The 17,038-nt window shown below is 41.6% G+C and overlaps 1 pseudogene; it reads right to left on the reverse strand.

Moving 5' to 3' along the window:
- Positions 1–359: 359 nt before the first annotated feature.
- Positions 360–16,609, reverse strand: LOC120050544 (annotated as a pseudogene).
- Between the last annotated feature and the right edge of the window lie 429 nt (positions 16,610–17,038).

The raw sequence follows: 17,038 nt of genomic DNA on the forward strand, positions 1-17,038 counted from the left end.
AAATTGTTTATTCATCAAAACCCAGCCCTTTCTCGCCAACGCCAGCATGTGTGCCAGTAATTGTGATAGTGAAAATATTTCTGACACACCCCTGAACCTATAGCTCTAGCGACTGCGCTTAGATTTACCATTGCATTAGATTTGTTCAAATAGAGCCCATGGTCAGAGACCACAATTTCCTGAGAACTGGTGTCACTGAGTAGCTATCAATTCAAAAGAGCCTGCTGCAAGATGGCATTGGTTCAAGTGAACCTGGGTTGTGACTCGTGTTCAATTGGCGCCAAACAGAGAAAACAAACTGAAAAAGGGAGGAAACACAGAACAGATTTTTTAAACATTGTATATGCAGGAGCACACCCTCACACATGAGCCCACACCTGCACTCAGACACACGCACACACCACAGGAGGTTGGTGGCACATTAACTGGGGCGATCAGGCTCGTGGTAATGACTGGAGCAGAATTACTGGAATGGTATCAAATACATCAAACACATGGTCTCCAGGTGTATGATGCCATTCCATTTGCGCAGTTCCAACCATTATTATGAGCTGTTCTCCCCTCAGCAGCCTCCTGTGACACACACACACACACACACACACACACACACACACACACACACACACACACACACACACACACACACACACACACACACACACACACACACACACACACACACACACAGCTGCTCGAGACGTAATGATGGGTGGATGCAAAATGAGCAGAGCTTGAAAGAAACTATACTAGAAATTATATAAGTAGAAATGTAAGCTGTAGCGCTTCACTCACCTGTGCCACTGAGGGATCCTTGCAAAGGTCAACATCGCAGCAGGTTGTAGTGGTGGCAGATGACCTCGGGCAGGATGCAGGAGTTTCAGGGGTCCCGGAACTGGGCGTCCTCCGAAAACTCACCCACGTCCACCAGGCTCAGCAGGTCCCTCTTTAGCTTATTCACCATGTTGGCGTCCAGGGAGAGCACCTATAGGGGAGGGTTGTGTTCATGAGGCATGAAACAGAAGAAAACAGAACTGAAATGCTAATTTTCATTTTGCATTACGGAACACTTTGAAATAGTGTGCACTAATGTATATGATCCTGGGGTGTATTCACTAGGCACATAACGGAAGCAAACGGGCCGGGACTACCTGAACTTGTCCAATAACAAACACACATTTTCATTGCAAAACTTTGACATTGCGGTGCGACCCGTGTTCCCAGTCACTGACCTGGCAGACGTATTTGATGAACTCCAGGGCTGGGTTTCTGAGTGGCAGGTGGGAGCCGGGCAGTAGAGCTCTGCTACCCGACTGGCCCCGACATTATACATCAAGTTAGGGCTGGCTAGGACCTGTTTTTTCATAAATAACTAGGCTACGGGCAGGGCTCAGGTATCACAAAGTGTATTACCAACATTTTGAAGCTGAGCTATTTGCTCGTAGTCTTGTTAACACCAGCCTCAGTGAGTCAGTAGTCATGTGGGTCACACGTCAGCCATGCTAATTTGCTCGTGCTTTGCTGTGTAGTACAGTCATATCTGACTAAGATCATAACATGGTGTCAGAAGTGCTTCAACCTCATTAAAAGAAAGAGACAGCGAGCTGCCTGGGTGCAGGGAGTCAGTGACTGACAGAGAATAGCAGCTAATGGATTTACTAACAGAGGAAGTTATTTTTGATTTCGGGCAGAGCCGGGCTTTAAATTTGGCAGAAGCAATCAGGCCTGGGTAGGGTAGGGCCTGAATGTCACGGGCATGGGTTGGGCTTTAAATTCATGCCCGTGCAGGGCTCTACCGGGCAGGACGGGGAACATCTCTGAGGGCTAGGCATCTCTGAACATCTCTGAGGGCTGGCCTGTCACCAGTAGCGTAAAGTACTTAAGAAGTACTTTAAAGTATTTTTTACTTAAGTAGTTTTTTGGGGTATCTGTAATTTACTTTACTATTATATTTTTGACAACATTTAATTTGACTTTACTGCATTCCTAAAGAAAATAATGTACTTTTTACTCCATACATTTTCCCTGACACCAAAAAGTACGTGTTATATTTTAAATGCTTAGCAGGACAGAAAATGGTCCAATTCACACACTTACCAAGAGAACAACAATGGTCATCCCCACTGCCTCTGATTTGACGGACTCACTAAACACAAATGCTTCATTTGTAAAGGATGTCCGAGTGTTGGTGTGCCCCTGGCTATCCGTAAATCGAAGGGGAAAAAAACATGAAAATTGTGCTGTCTGGTTTGCGTAATATAAGGAATTTGAAATTATTAATGCTTTTACTTTTGATACTTAAGTATATTTCAAAGGAAATCCTTTTAGTATTTTACTCAAGTAGAATTTTACTGGGTGACTTTCTCTTTTACTTGAGTGATTTTAAATTAAAGGTATCTTTACTTTTACTCAAGTATGACAATTAGGTTATTTTTCCACCACTACCAGTCACCTTCTTCTGGATCTTCTGGGTGACGCTGAAGAAGTGCTGGGTCAGGATGTTGGACACATACTCCTGGGAGAAGGAGAGTGTCATGGAATTATTGTAATCAAAAGGAGAGACTTTTACATTTCTTCAAAACAAGTCAACTTTATTATTTAATTACTGCAGTAATGGAGTTTGTCAATGAGGGGATTCACAGAGTTCAAGTAACAGACATCTCAACATCAACTGTTCGGAGGAGACTGCGTGAATCAGGTTTTCATGGTCGAATTGCTGCAAAGAAACGACTACTAAAGGACACCAGGAAGAAGAGACTTGCTTGGGCCAAGAAACATGAGCAATGGACATTTGACCAGTGGAAATCTATGTCCTTTGGTCTGATGAGACCAAAGTTGAGATTTCTGGTTCCAACCGCAGTGTCTTTGTGAGGTGCAAAGCTGTCATCAAGGCAAAGGGTGGCTACTTTGAAGAATCTAAAATTGTAAATATATTTAGATTTGTTTAACAATATTTTGGTTACTACATGATTCCATATGTGTTATTTCATAGTTTTAATGTCTTCACTATTATTCTACAATGTAGAAAATAGTAAAAATAAAGAAAAACTGTTGAATGAGTAGGTGTGTCCAAACTTTTGACTGGTACTGTACCTTGTGGCTTTGTGGTACCGCTCTCTCATTACTTACCGGGAAGAGCGCTGGAGTCTCCTGCTGCTTGCTGGGAAGCCTGCCCTGCCCCCCCGCCTCTTAATGGGTGTGGTTCTTGGGGCGTTACGTCTTTTCTTCTCTCATGGTCAACGGCAGCGATGTAGGCTGAGAGGAAACAGAACAGACATGATAAAAGGATGGATGGATTTGTGCAGGAAATCAGGGAGCTGTGCCCACGCACCTCCTCCAAATTCATTATGGATCAAACACTGTACACATATGATAACAGACGGTCATGAGGAAGTATTTCTGACAGGAGGCAGTCTGGGCCAGACACTGCATGATGTTCCATCAGCTCCTCCACCTCATCCATGTCTCCAGCGCCATCCTCCTCCTCCTCGTCCTCACTGCTCTCTTCCTCCTCTCCACCCCCATTTCCCTTCTTCTAGGCTGTCCTGTTCTAAAAGTCAATGCAGGTGGTGTGTCATTTTTACCCCAGCCTTTTTCAATGGTTATGAGAAATGGGAAACACATACACACATGGTTTAAAAGCAGGTCCAGTAGAACTAGAATGCACCTCTCCATACAGGACACTGGAGGGCAGCTTTCCCTCCACTCTTCCATAATTTGCCAGATGCATCCACATAAGGATCTCCCAGCAGTGGGAGAAGGAGATGGGAAATCTTCCATTCCAGGAGTGAATACTGCAAGGAAGATGATTGAGGATTGTTTTGGTCAGATAAAGTTAAAAAAATATATATATTAAAACAAAACCTTGCCTACTAATTTCTGGTCAGTGCTTGTTCCCTTTACCCTATGTGATTTAGCTCTAACCCTTATTTATTCATTCAAGCATCCATGAACTTGACAGGGCTTGCCATCACTCGGCCACCATGCATCACTGATTTATAAGCAATATTTGTTTATTAGTCAAAAATATTGTTTTCTTATGTTCAGTAATTGGCTTTGATATTTCCATAGCCAGCATATGGATATGTTATAAAACAGCAACGTTCTAGAGGGATAGTAGTACATGGGGCGGGTAGCAACGTAATCGATGGCGTCCTCTATCCTTCTCTTCTTGGTGCACAGCAGGATGCGGTTACAGTTCCCCTACACCATGGTGGAGGTAGGTAGGTCGTCCAACTGAACTGACCACACAGAGACAACAGAGACAACAGAAAGAGAGGAGAGAGAGACTGACAGACTGCGAGAGATATTTGATTTTATTAGGATCTCTTTTAGTCCTCATTTGGACTAATCTTCCAAGAGTCCTTAAACATTAAAATACAATTTATAATACGATCACATTTTCAGATATAACACTGTTACAAACAGACATAATACACTGACATATTGACCAGATAAATACTCTAACAGTCTAAAAAGATAGATTGGTTCCTTCATCTACCATAGTCCTGCACAACCTTCTAATGTACTATATTTAAAAGGTTCTAAAGTACTGTTTGAATGCATATATTGAAAGGTTTCTGGTTTGCTCAGATAAATTACTCAATGTCTTTATTGCTCTGAAGCGAAATGTTATTTTGCCTATTTTCTATTCTGTCTGGATAACACATAGATGGTGGACAATCCATTCCTAGTATTGACTGAATATCTGGTCTCTTACCAACTGAATATTGTTGTGAATGGAGTTTGACTGTTTTAAATGGTGGACACTGTGAAATAAAATAAGCATGTTTTTTCAATTATCTTTTTGATTGATGACCAACCAAGAGCATTGTGCATGACTACAACATAATAACCATATATCCACCTTAAAACAATCCTTGCTACTTTGTTCTGTGCAATCTGCTGCCTCCTAATTTCACTTGCTGAGACAGCGAGAGCGACAAAGACGGAGGGAGATAAAGACAGAGAGACAGCAAGAGAGAAACAGAGGTAGAGAGAACGACAAAGACAGAGAGCGAGAGAGACAGAAGAGAGTAGGCAGCCTGTTCAACAGAGTAGCAGAGACGGCCTCTGAGTGGTTCCCCAACTCCCACATCACCACTGTCGTCAGTGGACAGGAGAACCCTGTAGGATTGAGTTAGATTAAACAGCTCCTCCAATACATCTGTACTAAACACACACACACACACACACACACACAGACACACACACACACACACACACACACACATACACACACACACACATCGTAATAAAAGTTTACTTGTTCAATGAAACAGAAAAAATGTTGGCTGTTATCCTGTTTATCTCAATCTTAACAACTTAGTAGTTACTGTATTTCTGACTGTTATTCTTTCTTTTTGCAACGTGAAATCACTATTAGTTAGCATGTGGAACATTCAGGGCCTAAACTCATCAACCTTTGGACTGAAGAGTTTAGCACTGGAGTTCAACAAAAATCTTAAAGATGTTGACGTCATCATTCTGCAGGAGACATGGTGTAAGGCTGACATTGTCACTCACTGTCCCACAGGCTACAGAGAGGTCATTGTGCCATCACAGAAACACAGCTCTGTCAATAGAGGCAGAGACTCTGGAGGATTGATCATTTGGTACAAATCCAAACTACAAAATCGAATTGATCCCCTCAAAATTAGTAAATATCACATTTGGTTAAAACTGAAAAAATTACTTGTATTGACAGAAAAAGATGCCCATATTACTCAGAGAATCCCCATATTAGTCAGAGATCTTCCCCACCCTTGAGGAAGAGATGTGCCATTTCCAGGCCCAGGGAAATGTGCTCATCTGTGGGGACACAATTGCGCGCACAGGAACACTACCTGATCTAACGACCACAAGAGGGGACAGCTTTATTACAGGCCATACTGTTTCTAACTGTCTTAATCTCCCCCATAGAAACAACAGTGACAGCTCCATCAACAAAAACAGAAGGGAACTGTTTCAGCTGTCGAAGCCTGGGTCTGTACTTTGTCAATGGTAGGTTACGGGGGGACTCTTTGGGGAGATTCACCTATTGCTCACCTCTAGGCCACAGCACAGTAGACTATATGATTACAGACATTGATCCTTTCTCTCTCAGCTCATTCACTGTCAAGCCACTAACACCTCTGTCTGATCACAGCCAAATTACATTGCTCCTCAAAAGACCAGACATGGAAACAACTACACATTCACAGCCCAGTAAGCTGTAGAACATCAGATATTCATACAGATGGGCCCAAAACAGCACAGAAGAATACCAGAAAGCTACCTGTAACCAAAATATCCAAACACTCTTAGATAACTTTCTGGATAGCACATTCACTCACAGTAAAGAAGGCATCAATCTAGCAGTAAAAAACATCAACTACATATTCAGGCAAACGGCAAAAGAAGCACAACTGATTTTTTTAGATTTTTTTAAAGACCACAGATGACAACTGGTTTGATGCAGATTGTAAAATTATAAGGAAAAAGCTTAGAACACTATCCAACCAAAAGCGCAGAGACCCAAATAATGGTGAATTACGCTTTCATTACTGTGAGACTTTAAAGCTCTATAAAAACGTACACTCAGAACCAAACGAGCACAGTACAACAGCAAGCAGCTGACACTAATTGAGGAGTCCATAAACACAAACAACTTCTGGCAAAATTTGTAAAAAAATAAAATAATAATCTAAACAAGAAGAATTAGCGATACAAAATGGTGACATATGGACAACCCATTTTAAAACAAAAACGCAGAAAAATTGTCACGCCCTGACCTTAGAGAGCCTTTTTATGTCTCTATTTGGTTTGGTCAGGGTGTGATTTGGGGTGGGCATTCTATGTTTTGTTTTTCTATGATTTTGTATTTCTATGTTTTGGCCGGGTATGGTTCTCAATCAGGGACAGCTGTCTATCGTTGTCTCTGATTGGGAACCATACTTAGGTAGCCCTTTTCCCTTCTTTCTTTGTGGGAAGTTGTCTTTGTTTGTGGCACTTTAGCCTTAAGCTTCACGGTATTGTTTATTGTTTTTGTCGGCGTCATCATCCTAATAAAAAGGAATATGTACGCTCACAACGCTATGCTTTGGTCTACTTCTGTTGACGGCCGTGACAAAAATGCCAAATTCATGAGGAGTTGAATAGATTAGAAAAAGACAATCAAAATCCATTGGACTCCTCAATTACTGACAAGGAGCACTGTAAGAAACTTCAGGCCCTCAAATTTAAAAAAAGCATACGGACCTGATGCCATCCTAAATGAGATGCTCAAACTCACTAGTGCAAAATTTCAATTGGCTATATTAAAACTGTTTAATTTGATCCTGAGTGTAAGTTATTTCCCTGACATCTGGAATCAAGGACTCATAACCCAAATCTTTAAGAACGGAGACAAATTTGACCCTAACAATTACAGAGGCATTTGTGTGAACAGTAACCTGGGGAAGGTTTTCTGTAAATGTAAGAGTTCTAAACTTCCTTAATAAGCACAATGTCTTGAGTAAAAGCCAAATTGGATTCATACCAAAACATCGCACGACTGATCATATTTACACCCAACATAGATCAACATGTCCACCAAAATAATATGTTTGCTTTATCAACTTCCAAAAAGCATTTCAAATCAAAGTTTATTTGTCACGTGCGCCGAATACAACAGTTGTAGACCTTACAGTGAAATGCTTACTTACAGGCTCTAATCAATAGTGCAAAAAAGGTATTAGGTGATCAATAGGTAAGTAAAGAAATAAAAAAAACAGTAGAAAGACAGTGAAAAAGAACAGTAGCGAGGCTATATACAGTAGCGAGGCTACATACAGACACAGGTTAGTCGGGCTGATTGAGGTAGTATGTACATGTAGATATGGTTAAAGTGACTATGCATATATGATGAACAGAGAATATCAGTAGCGTAAAAGAGGCGAGGTGTGAGGTCGACTTACAAAACAAGAATTCACCAAATGGGACAAACACCCCATTGAATCCCAGCATGCAGAGTTCTGTAAGATTATCCTACATGTCCAGAGGAAAACTACAAACAATGCATGCAGGGCAGAATTAGGCCAATATCCACTAATAATAACTCAAAAAAGAGCAATTAAGTTTTGGAAACATCGAAAATACAGTGACCCACTCTCATATCATTACCAAGCACTGCAATGCCAAGAGCTGAGCAAAGAAAAGAGTCCCCTCATCCAGCTGGTCCTGGGGCTAAGTTCACAAACCTGTTCTACTAACACACTCAGGACCAAAACATCCAAACAATCAGAATAAAACAAATTACAACACAGTCAAAACAAAACTACATTGCTTATTGGGAAACACAAGCACAAAGCAAAATGCAGTGCTATCTGGCCCTAAATCGACAGTACACCGTGGCTAACTATTTGACCATGGTTACTGATCAAAACCTTAGAAAAACCTTGACAAAGTACAGGCTCAGTGAGCCTAGCCTTGCCATTGAGAAGGGTAGACACAGGAAAACCTCACTTCACCATCTGGGAGTCCGACGGCTGAATCTGGGTTTGGCAGATGCCAGGAGAACGCTACCTGCCCCAATGCATAGTGCCAACTGTAAACTTTGGTGGAGCAGGAGTAATGGTCTGGGGCTGTTTTTCATGGTTCAGGCTACACCCCTTAGTTCCAGTGAAGGGAAATCTTAACGCTACAGCATATAATGACATTCTAGATGACTCTGTGCTTCCAACTTTGTGGCAACAGTTTGGGGAAGGCATTTCCTGATTCAGCATGACAATGCCCCCTGCACAAAGCGAGGTGCATACAGACTGGCCTGCACAGTCCTGATCTCAACCCCATCGAACACCTTTGGGATGCATTGAAACGCAGACTGCAAGCCAGGCCTAATCGCCCAACCTCACTAATGCTCTTGTGGCTGAATGGAAGCAAGTCCCCACAGCAATGTTCCAACATCTAGAGGAAAGTCTTCCCAGAAGAGTGGGGGATATTATAGCAGCAAGGGGGGGACCAACTTCATATTAATGCCCATGATTTTGGAATGAGATGTTTGAGGAGCAGTCGTCCACATACTTTTGGCCATATTATGTATATAACTGCAAGAGAGCTGCAACAAAAAAACAGTGCTACTCACCAGATGATGATCATTAGTAAACCAAGTTTGAAAATTAATCTTGAAAAGGTTGACGCTAACAAATTAGCAACTACATCCACCTTGAAGTTGATAACAGCTGTTGCAGCCGCCTTGCCATTGAGTAAATTTCCATGCACACTAATAATTCGGTATTAAAACGGATTATGGCAGTAGGCAGATTATGCAATAGTAACGTAAACACCTTACTCTGTTTATCTTCATAAGGTCAAAATCAAAGTAAGCATATGCTGATTAAAACACCTGGTTTTCTGAACAATCTTTCAAATTATTAAGACATGTAAACACCTTAAATCGGCATTCCACTGGTGTATTTGTTCTGCGTATGTGCTAGCAACAGCCAGGCGAGCCTCCCTCTTCAGTGCGAGTGAAGTGAGTCTGCAACAACAGAATGTATGTGTAGTTGTAGTTTTCACATACCAACTTTATACAGAACTAGCCAAAAGTTGGGACACACCTACTCATTGTAGAATAACAGTGAAGACATCAAAACTATGAAATAACACATATGGAATCATGTAGTAACCAAAAAAGTTAAACAAATCAAACAATATTTTATATTTGAGATTCTTCAAAGTAGCCACCCTTTGCATTCCCTCAACCAGCTTCATGAGGCATGTTCCCACATATGCTGAGCACTTGTTGGCTGTTTTTCCTTCACTCGGCGGTCCGACTCATCCCAAACCATCTCAATTGGGTTGAGGTCGGGTGATTGTGGAGGCCAGGTCATCTGATGCAGCACTCTATCACTCTCCTTCTTGGTCAAATAGCCCTTACACAGTCTGGAGGTGTGTTTTGGGTCACTGTCCTGTTGAAAAACAAATGATTGTGGGACTAAGCGCAAACCAGATGGGATGGTGTATTGCTGCAGAATTCTGTGGTAGCCATGCTGGTTAAGTGTGCCTTGATTTCTAAATAAATCACTGACAGTGTCACCAGCAAAGCACCATCACACCTCCTCCTCCATGCTTCACAGTGGGAACCACACATGCAGAGATCATCCGTTCACCTACTCTGTGTCTCACAAAGACACGGCAGTTGGAATCAAAAATCTCAAATTTGGATTTATCAGACCAATGGACAGTTTTCTAACAGTTTAATGTCTATTGCTCGTGTTTCTTGACCCAAGTAAGTCTCTTTTTCTTATTGGTGTCCTTTAGTAGTGTTTTTTTTGCAGCAAGTCGACCATGAAAGCCTGATTTACGCAGTCACCTCTGAACAATTGATGTATAGATGTCTGTTACTTGAACTCTGTGAAGCATTTATTTGGGCTGCAATTTCTGAGGCTGGTAACTAATTAACTTATCCTCTGCAGCAGAGGTAACTCTGGGTCTTCCATTCCTGTGGCGGTCCTCATGAGAGCCAGTTTCATCATAGCGCTTGATGGTTTTTGCGACTGCACTTGAAGAAACTTTCAAAGTTCTTGAAATTTTCTGGATTGAATGACCATGTCTTAAAGTAATGAGGTACTGTCGTTTCTCTATGCTTATTTGAGTTGTTCTTGCCATAATATGGACTTGGTATTTTTACCAAATAGGGCTGTCTTCTATACACCACCCCTACCTTGTCACAACACAACTGATTGGCTCAAATGCATGAAGGAAAGAAATTCCACAAATGTGATTGTGAAATTCCACAAGGCACACCTGTTAATTGAAATGCATTCCAGGTGACTACCTCATGAAGCTGGTTGAGAGAATGCCAAGAATGTGCACAGCTGTCATCAAGGCAAAGGGTGGGTACTTTGAAGAATCTCAAATATATATATTTTGATTTGTTTAACACTTTTTTGGTTACTACATGATTCTGTGTGTTATTTCATAGTTTTGATGTCTTCACCATTATTCAACAATGTAGAAAATAGTAAAAATAAAGAAAAACCCTTGAATGAGTAAGTGTCCAAACCTTTGACTGGTACTGTATGTCCGAATGCAGAATAAAATATGCTTCCCAAAAATACCATGTTCGCTGTGGTAGAATGTTTATTTTTTATTGCCGATTTTCTGCATTTATCAGTGCCATCAGGTAGCCCAATTTCAGATGTGTCCAGGAATATTAGGGGAATCGTTCTTATTGCAAAGCATGTCAACGTTTTCATCAAACTATTATATTAATCTGACTATCCACAATAAATCACATTATTGTGTGTGTAATGGATGTGAAATGGCTAGCTAGTTAGCGGTGGTGCGCGCTAATAGCCTTTCAATCGGTGACTTCACTTGCTCTGAGACCTTGAAGTAGTGGTTCCCCTTGCTCTGCAAGGGCCGCGGCTTTTGTGGAGCAATGGGTAACGATGCTTCGTGGGTTCCTGGCTCGCGCCCGGGTCGGGGCGAGGGGACGGACTAAAGTAAAACTGTTACATGTAACCGTACTCATTGTTACACTACTACAACACAAGCTAGCTAACGTACTCATTGTTACACTACTACAACACAAGCTAGCTAACGTTACTTGCGTTAGAGTGGGAAAACGACTGCTTGCAACACATTGGATGCAGTCCAAACACTTAAAAAGACACACCCTCGCCCACTTACCCTAACCTTATGCCCTTGGGGGAAAACCGTCGCCATGTTGGAGCGTGTTCAAAATGATTAGCCAAGCAAGGGAAGTTTGCAACAGAAGCCCCTCATCCCTCGTTTTTAGTCGGCTTTGCGAGTGTACAATTATCACTCTGGGGCCTGAAACTCCCCATAATTCAATTCGCGACGATTGTACATCCGTAAGAAAAATCTGCGAAAATGTAAAAATAACATCAATGGAGAAGTCAACATACAAGTTTAAGTAAAAACAAATGCAAATACGTTAGAAATGTTACTACTACGTACAAAGTAAATATGTTTTTTTTTGTTATCTTTTGGAAATTGAAGAAATAAAACATTTCCCTTCTTTAGAAGTTCCAGCTAGGCAGGCTAACGTTAGTTAGCTAATTAATTTGCTAGCTATCATACAGTAGGCATATATTAATAATGTATTTAATATAAGTAGACATGCCCCCATAATTGAATGTAGCACATATAAAGCACCCACAAGCTACCGCTGGCTTAATACACAATCATTGTGGGATGAACGAATGAAGAATTTCCAGCCAAGGGTGGTCCATTTAAAAATCATTCCTTCCTCCCTCGCCCTGCAAGTGTATACTCGTCAGACATCATCAGAAGCGTCCACTTCATTTGAGTTTGGACCGTAACCATTGTCTCTTGCATGCTCTTCTTCTTCAAGGTTTTATGGCAGATTACAACGTATACATATATTGCCGCCACCTACTGAATTGGCTGTTTATCAGCCTACTATTCTGTATTATGAATTAATTACCTCAGTAGTGAAGGCCTAGACACGTCACAGAAATACACCTTCATCCATTGCAAGTCAAAATGTGATTGGTTCATTCCACTGCCACTCAAATTCTGCTATAATACAGTGGAATGGCAGAGGCCTTCTGTCCAGCTTCTGACGGCCTAGCCAATGGCTGGCTGAGCAAGCTAGGTTTTTCTACCCAGAGACCACCAAAGACACTCCTGATTGGATGTCCCTACCCAAACATTATCTAACCATAGACATTTCAAATTACAACTTGAATAGGGTAGGAATGCCCAAAGGATCCCTTATAGCAAGAACCCTTTTAAATATAGCAACTGATGCAGCCAGCACACTGGACGCTCAGGCCGAGGAGTAGGGTTGCAATCTAGGGTACATCCTTGCATTCTGACCTCATACGGCAGTCAAGCACCCAAACTAACGATTAAAGTTAGCTAGTTACTTGCATACACAAATGAGAGAACACCTCACTGATTATTTTACTCGCTCTAGAATAGCTGGTTAGGCTATTTCCATGTTATCTAGAGCGTTAGTGACCAACTTCGCTGCTGGCAACAATTTAATTACGTTTTTTTGCAGACGTTTACTGACACCGGCCATATTCATCGGGTGTTGAGCGTTTGTAAATCCGTCAGTGATCTGCGCTCTGGCACATTCAGACGAGTGCTCTGAAAGCGGAGTAGATCGCCAGATTGAATTTACATACGCACCCGTGGACAACTTCAGACATCATGCCCCTGGCTCGCTCATAATTGATTGATTTTTGGACATATTGTTTTGCCTAACAAGGATTTTAGTTTAGTCACTAATGACAACTTCACATCGAACTGGCACTGCTGTAGTTACTTACAATGATATATTAAACGCTTTCATAGGTGGTGAGTAGCGCCTCTCAATAGATTATTTTAACGTCAACCCAAAACTATTTTGAGCAGCACGACACCTCATACATGTTGCTTCATCAATAACAATCTCAACCCGAAATTGAGATTTGATAGGCCACTCACTGGAAGAAGGATATTATTGTCAAATGCATTAATCACAGCAACGTGATGTATACTCTTTTCGCTCAGAATTCCGTGTACAAAAGATTTCAAGCAATACGATGTTTGAACTTTGTAACCCATCGACGTTACTTGCTAGCGTTCAACAAGGGCGAATTCTTCACGCCGATTCTGTTGCAGAACGTCTCTTAAACGGAACGAAACGGGGCGGGACCTACCTGAATTTGTCCAATGGAAACTCTCCTTTTAGTTGCAAAACTGTTTGGATAAATGAGTACACCTCTGTTGTTTATCTGGTGCACACGTGTGGCCACCATAGACATTGTAACCATCACCACGCGCAAGACGGTAGAGGTAAGCCTACGACTAATTAGTTAATGTAGGAGTTAACTACTGTTACTAACGGAACTAACCTCGGTCATCGAACAATATTTAGCGCTCAAAAACGCTGCTACCAGGCTATTCTTGCTTCCATACAGTTTCACCACTATTGGGACTAGTCCAAGCCCATTTTCACTGCCAAGTTATCATAGTAATGTTTACTACATATTATTGCATTTGGGAGTTTAAACTTGTTCAGATCCACGAATATCCATCCACATTGTAGAATTCCCCTTGAAATGTTTTAGGCTAAATCCAGAGAGATTGATAGACTACTGTTATCATTGTCCGAGATAGCTAGTACTTTTGTAGACTAACCTATCAGAAATATTGATGAGCGGGTTATCTCTTTTGACCTAGTCTATTTGATGTTTGACAAACGTATTAGTAAAATATTTAATGGTCATATATGTTTGTGCTCACTGCTCAGCCATCTACTCAAGCATGTTAGAGGAAAGGGTTGTAGAAATGGCCCTCCACCATTCTGAGCCAGGTTCACTTTGAAGGTCAAATTTGGCAGAGAAGATTATTCCTTTTTGTGGGAACGTGAGGGTAGCAAGGATGTCTTGCTTTACGGATTTTGTATGCAGATATGGTATCATTTTGCTTCGTCCTATACCAATGTTGTTTAGGTCAGCGGATCTCAAAGTGGGGTCCGCGGTCGAGGTACTGTAGGGGGTCTGCGGACAGCTCTTTTTATTTATATTAGAGAGAAAGATATATTTTTTATATAAACCAAATTACATTATTTTTTGGGGGCCAGGCCTCCCGAGTGGCGTAGCGGTCTAAGTAAGTAAGTAGCATTGCAGTACTTGAGGCGTCATTACAGCCCCTGGTTCGATTCCAGACTGTGTCACAGTCGGCCGTGACTGGGAGACCCATGAGGCGGCGCACAATTGGCCCAGCGTCGTCCGGGTTATGGGGAGGGATTGGCTGGCCGCGATTTTCTTGTCCCATTGCGCTCTAGTGACTCCTTGTGGCGGGCCGGGCGCCTGCAAACTGACCCCAGTTGCCAGCAGTACAGTGTTTCCTTGGTGCGGCTGTCTTCCGGGTTAAGCGAGCAGGGTGTCAAGAAGCAGTGCGGCATGGCAGGGTCGTGTTTTGGAGAATGCATGGCTTTCGACCTTCGCCTCTCCCGAGTCCGTATGGGAGTTACAGTGATGGGACAAGTCTGTAACTACAAATTGGATGTCACAAAATTGGGGAGGAAAAGGGGTTATAACATTTTATTAAACAAAAAATGTAACAAATTTTGGCCAAGGTGGAAGAATTTTAGAGGGTGTAATACAATACAACATATCATTATAAATCTACTATGTATGTTCTTAACCCTGGACAACATGGGCCTGGCATGCTTCAAAGGGATACTGGGTATCCACAGTACTTTAGCTCACCAATTATACATTTTTCAACTAACTACTTATATTCCCCCCCAATTATTATTATTTTTTTTACTTGGATGCACTGTAATCTAAGCTTTAAAACTGCAGTTCATCTCCATGGCAAAATGTGTAGAATTGCAGGATATTAGCTTTAAAGCTGCAACAACAAAAAATCTCCCCCATGATAATGCCCCATGATAATGTATAGAACTGCAGGAAAATTGCTTGAAAACTAAAATTCTCTCCTTTAAAATGTTTATTCCCAGAGCCCAAGACTTGGTTCATCCAGCCATGCACTGCCAAAGTCATAAATCTCCTTGTATGCTATTTGTTATCTAACTCAAGTTGTTCTGATTATGAGGGGTTTCTGATGAATTTGCTTTCACAAAAGGGGTCCCCGGCCCCAAAAAGTTTGAGAACCCCTGGTTTAGGCTATATGACTTGCCTGCCTGCCTGTCCCAGATACTAACTACCTTTAGCGCCTATTGATGAAGGTCCGGGGTACTTTTGTTAAGAGCTCCGACGCTCGATCTAACCGTGAACACGCATCGCTTGCAGTACGGTTTTGGAAACATTAGTAACGTATCTTCCATATCAGCGAGAAATCATTAAAAAAGGTGAAATTAGTACACCTTTCATAGGGTTAGTGTTCCCACACAGCCATATCTCCATGTTACAGCACGTGTTTACGGAAGACTGAGGCGGCCACCTGTGATAATTAGCCATCTAGCATTCTACGAACACCTGTGTAATGGAAGAAGGTTGCCAGAAATGTGTTTGAACTGAAAAATACTGTCAGCTGCAACTGATAAAGCCAGTTAAAACAGTGTCCAACAAGTTTATATTTTGTATTTGTGAAATTATTTTGATGTGATATGAAGACGGGTGAAAGTAGATTTAATTTTTTACCGGTATTGGACACCCAAGCACGCGCACTTAAAAAAAAATATATATAGCCTAGGTGTAATCATAGAATTCCATATAGAATCCCTATTAATATCACATGATCTCTGTGGGCCTGGTAGCCTAGGCCTAGTAAAGATTTATATTACTTTCAACATGCATTAACTTTTTAATGTGGCATAAGCACAACCAGTCATAATGTTTTCATCTGAAAGGCACTCCTGTAGACTAACCGCAAAATAATTCCAGCATTCAAACAGTGAACTGTGCACCTGCAATTTGATGAATGTTGAGACATCTGTTACAAATCAACTACATGTATTGTAATAACATTCTGCAATTGTCATTAGGCCTACACTTGAAGCCTGAATTGATGCTTCCACAGTTGTCCACGCGTCCCTAAGTCACAGCCACTCATCTTTTCTTGGCACTTTGTGATAATTGTGATACGCTCATGTTTTACCGGTATGGCGTACCCTCACTTTATTTTCCCGGGATGCCATATCGGCTTACTTCCACCCCTGTATGAAAGTAAAGGGCTTTATGTTTCTAGAATCATATCTCAACTCACGTTTAGATGGAGTATTTGGCTGTTTTGGCTGCCAGAGCCAGTCTACCTCTGAAAATAACATAAAAGGTCCTTGGATCTTAAGGAGTAATTCTTGGGGTTGTCCCTCCCCCTCCACATTTTATTCCCTCACTGCTGACCTTTCCTCCATGTGTCACAACGACAGATGTTAGCTGTGTTTGTATGAATGAAACCCACTCGGCTCTCTTGTCAGCTGCCAGAGTAAGGTTGTCACAAATTAGTAGTGAAGGAATAGCCTACTCACTAGCCTAGTCCCTAAAAACACTGCAAAAGTTTTCGCAACTGAAAAAAACAACCCATCTGGGTTGTTCATTTACAGGCTACCTTGTGCACTGCCATAACA

This window comes from Salvelinus namaycush, chromosome 1 (genome assembly GCF_016432855.1).
Source record: "Salvelinus namaycush isolate Seneca chromosome 1, SaNama_1.0, whole genome shotgun sequence".
Classification (NCBI taxonomy): Eukaryota; Metazoa; Chordata; class Actinopteri; order Salmoniformes; family Salmonidae; genus Salvelinus; species Salvelinus namaycush.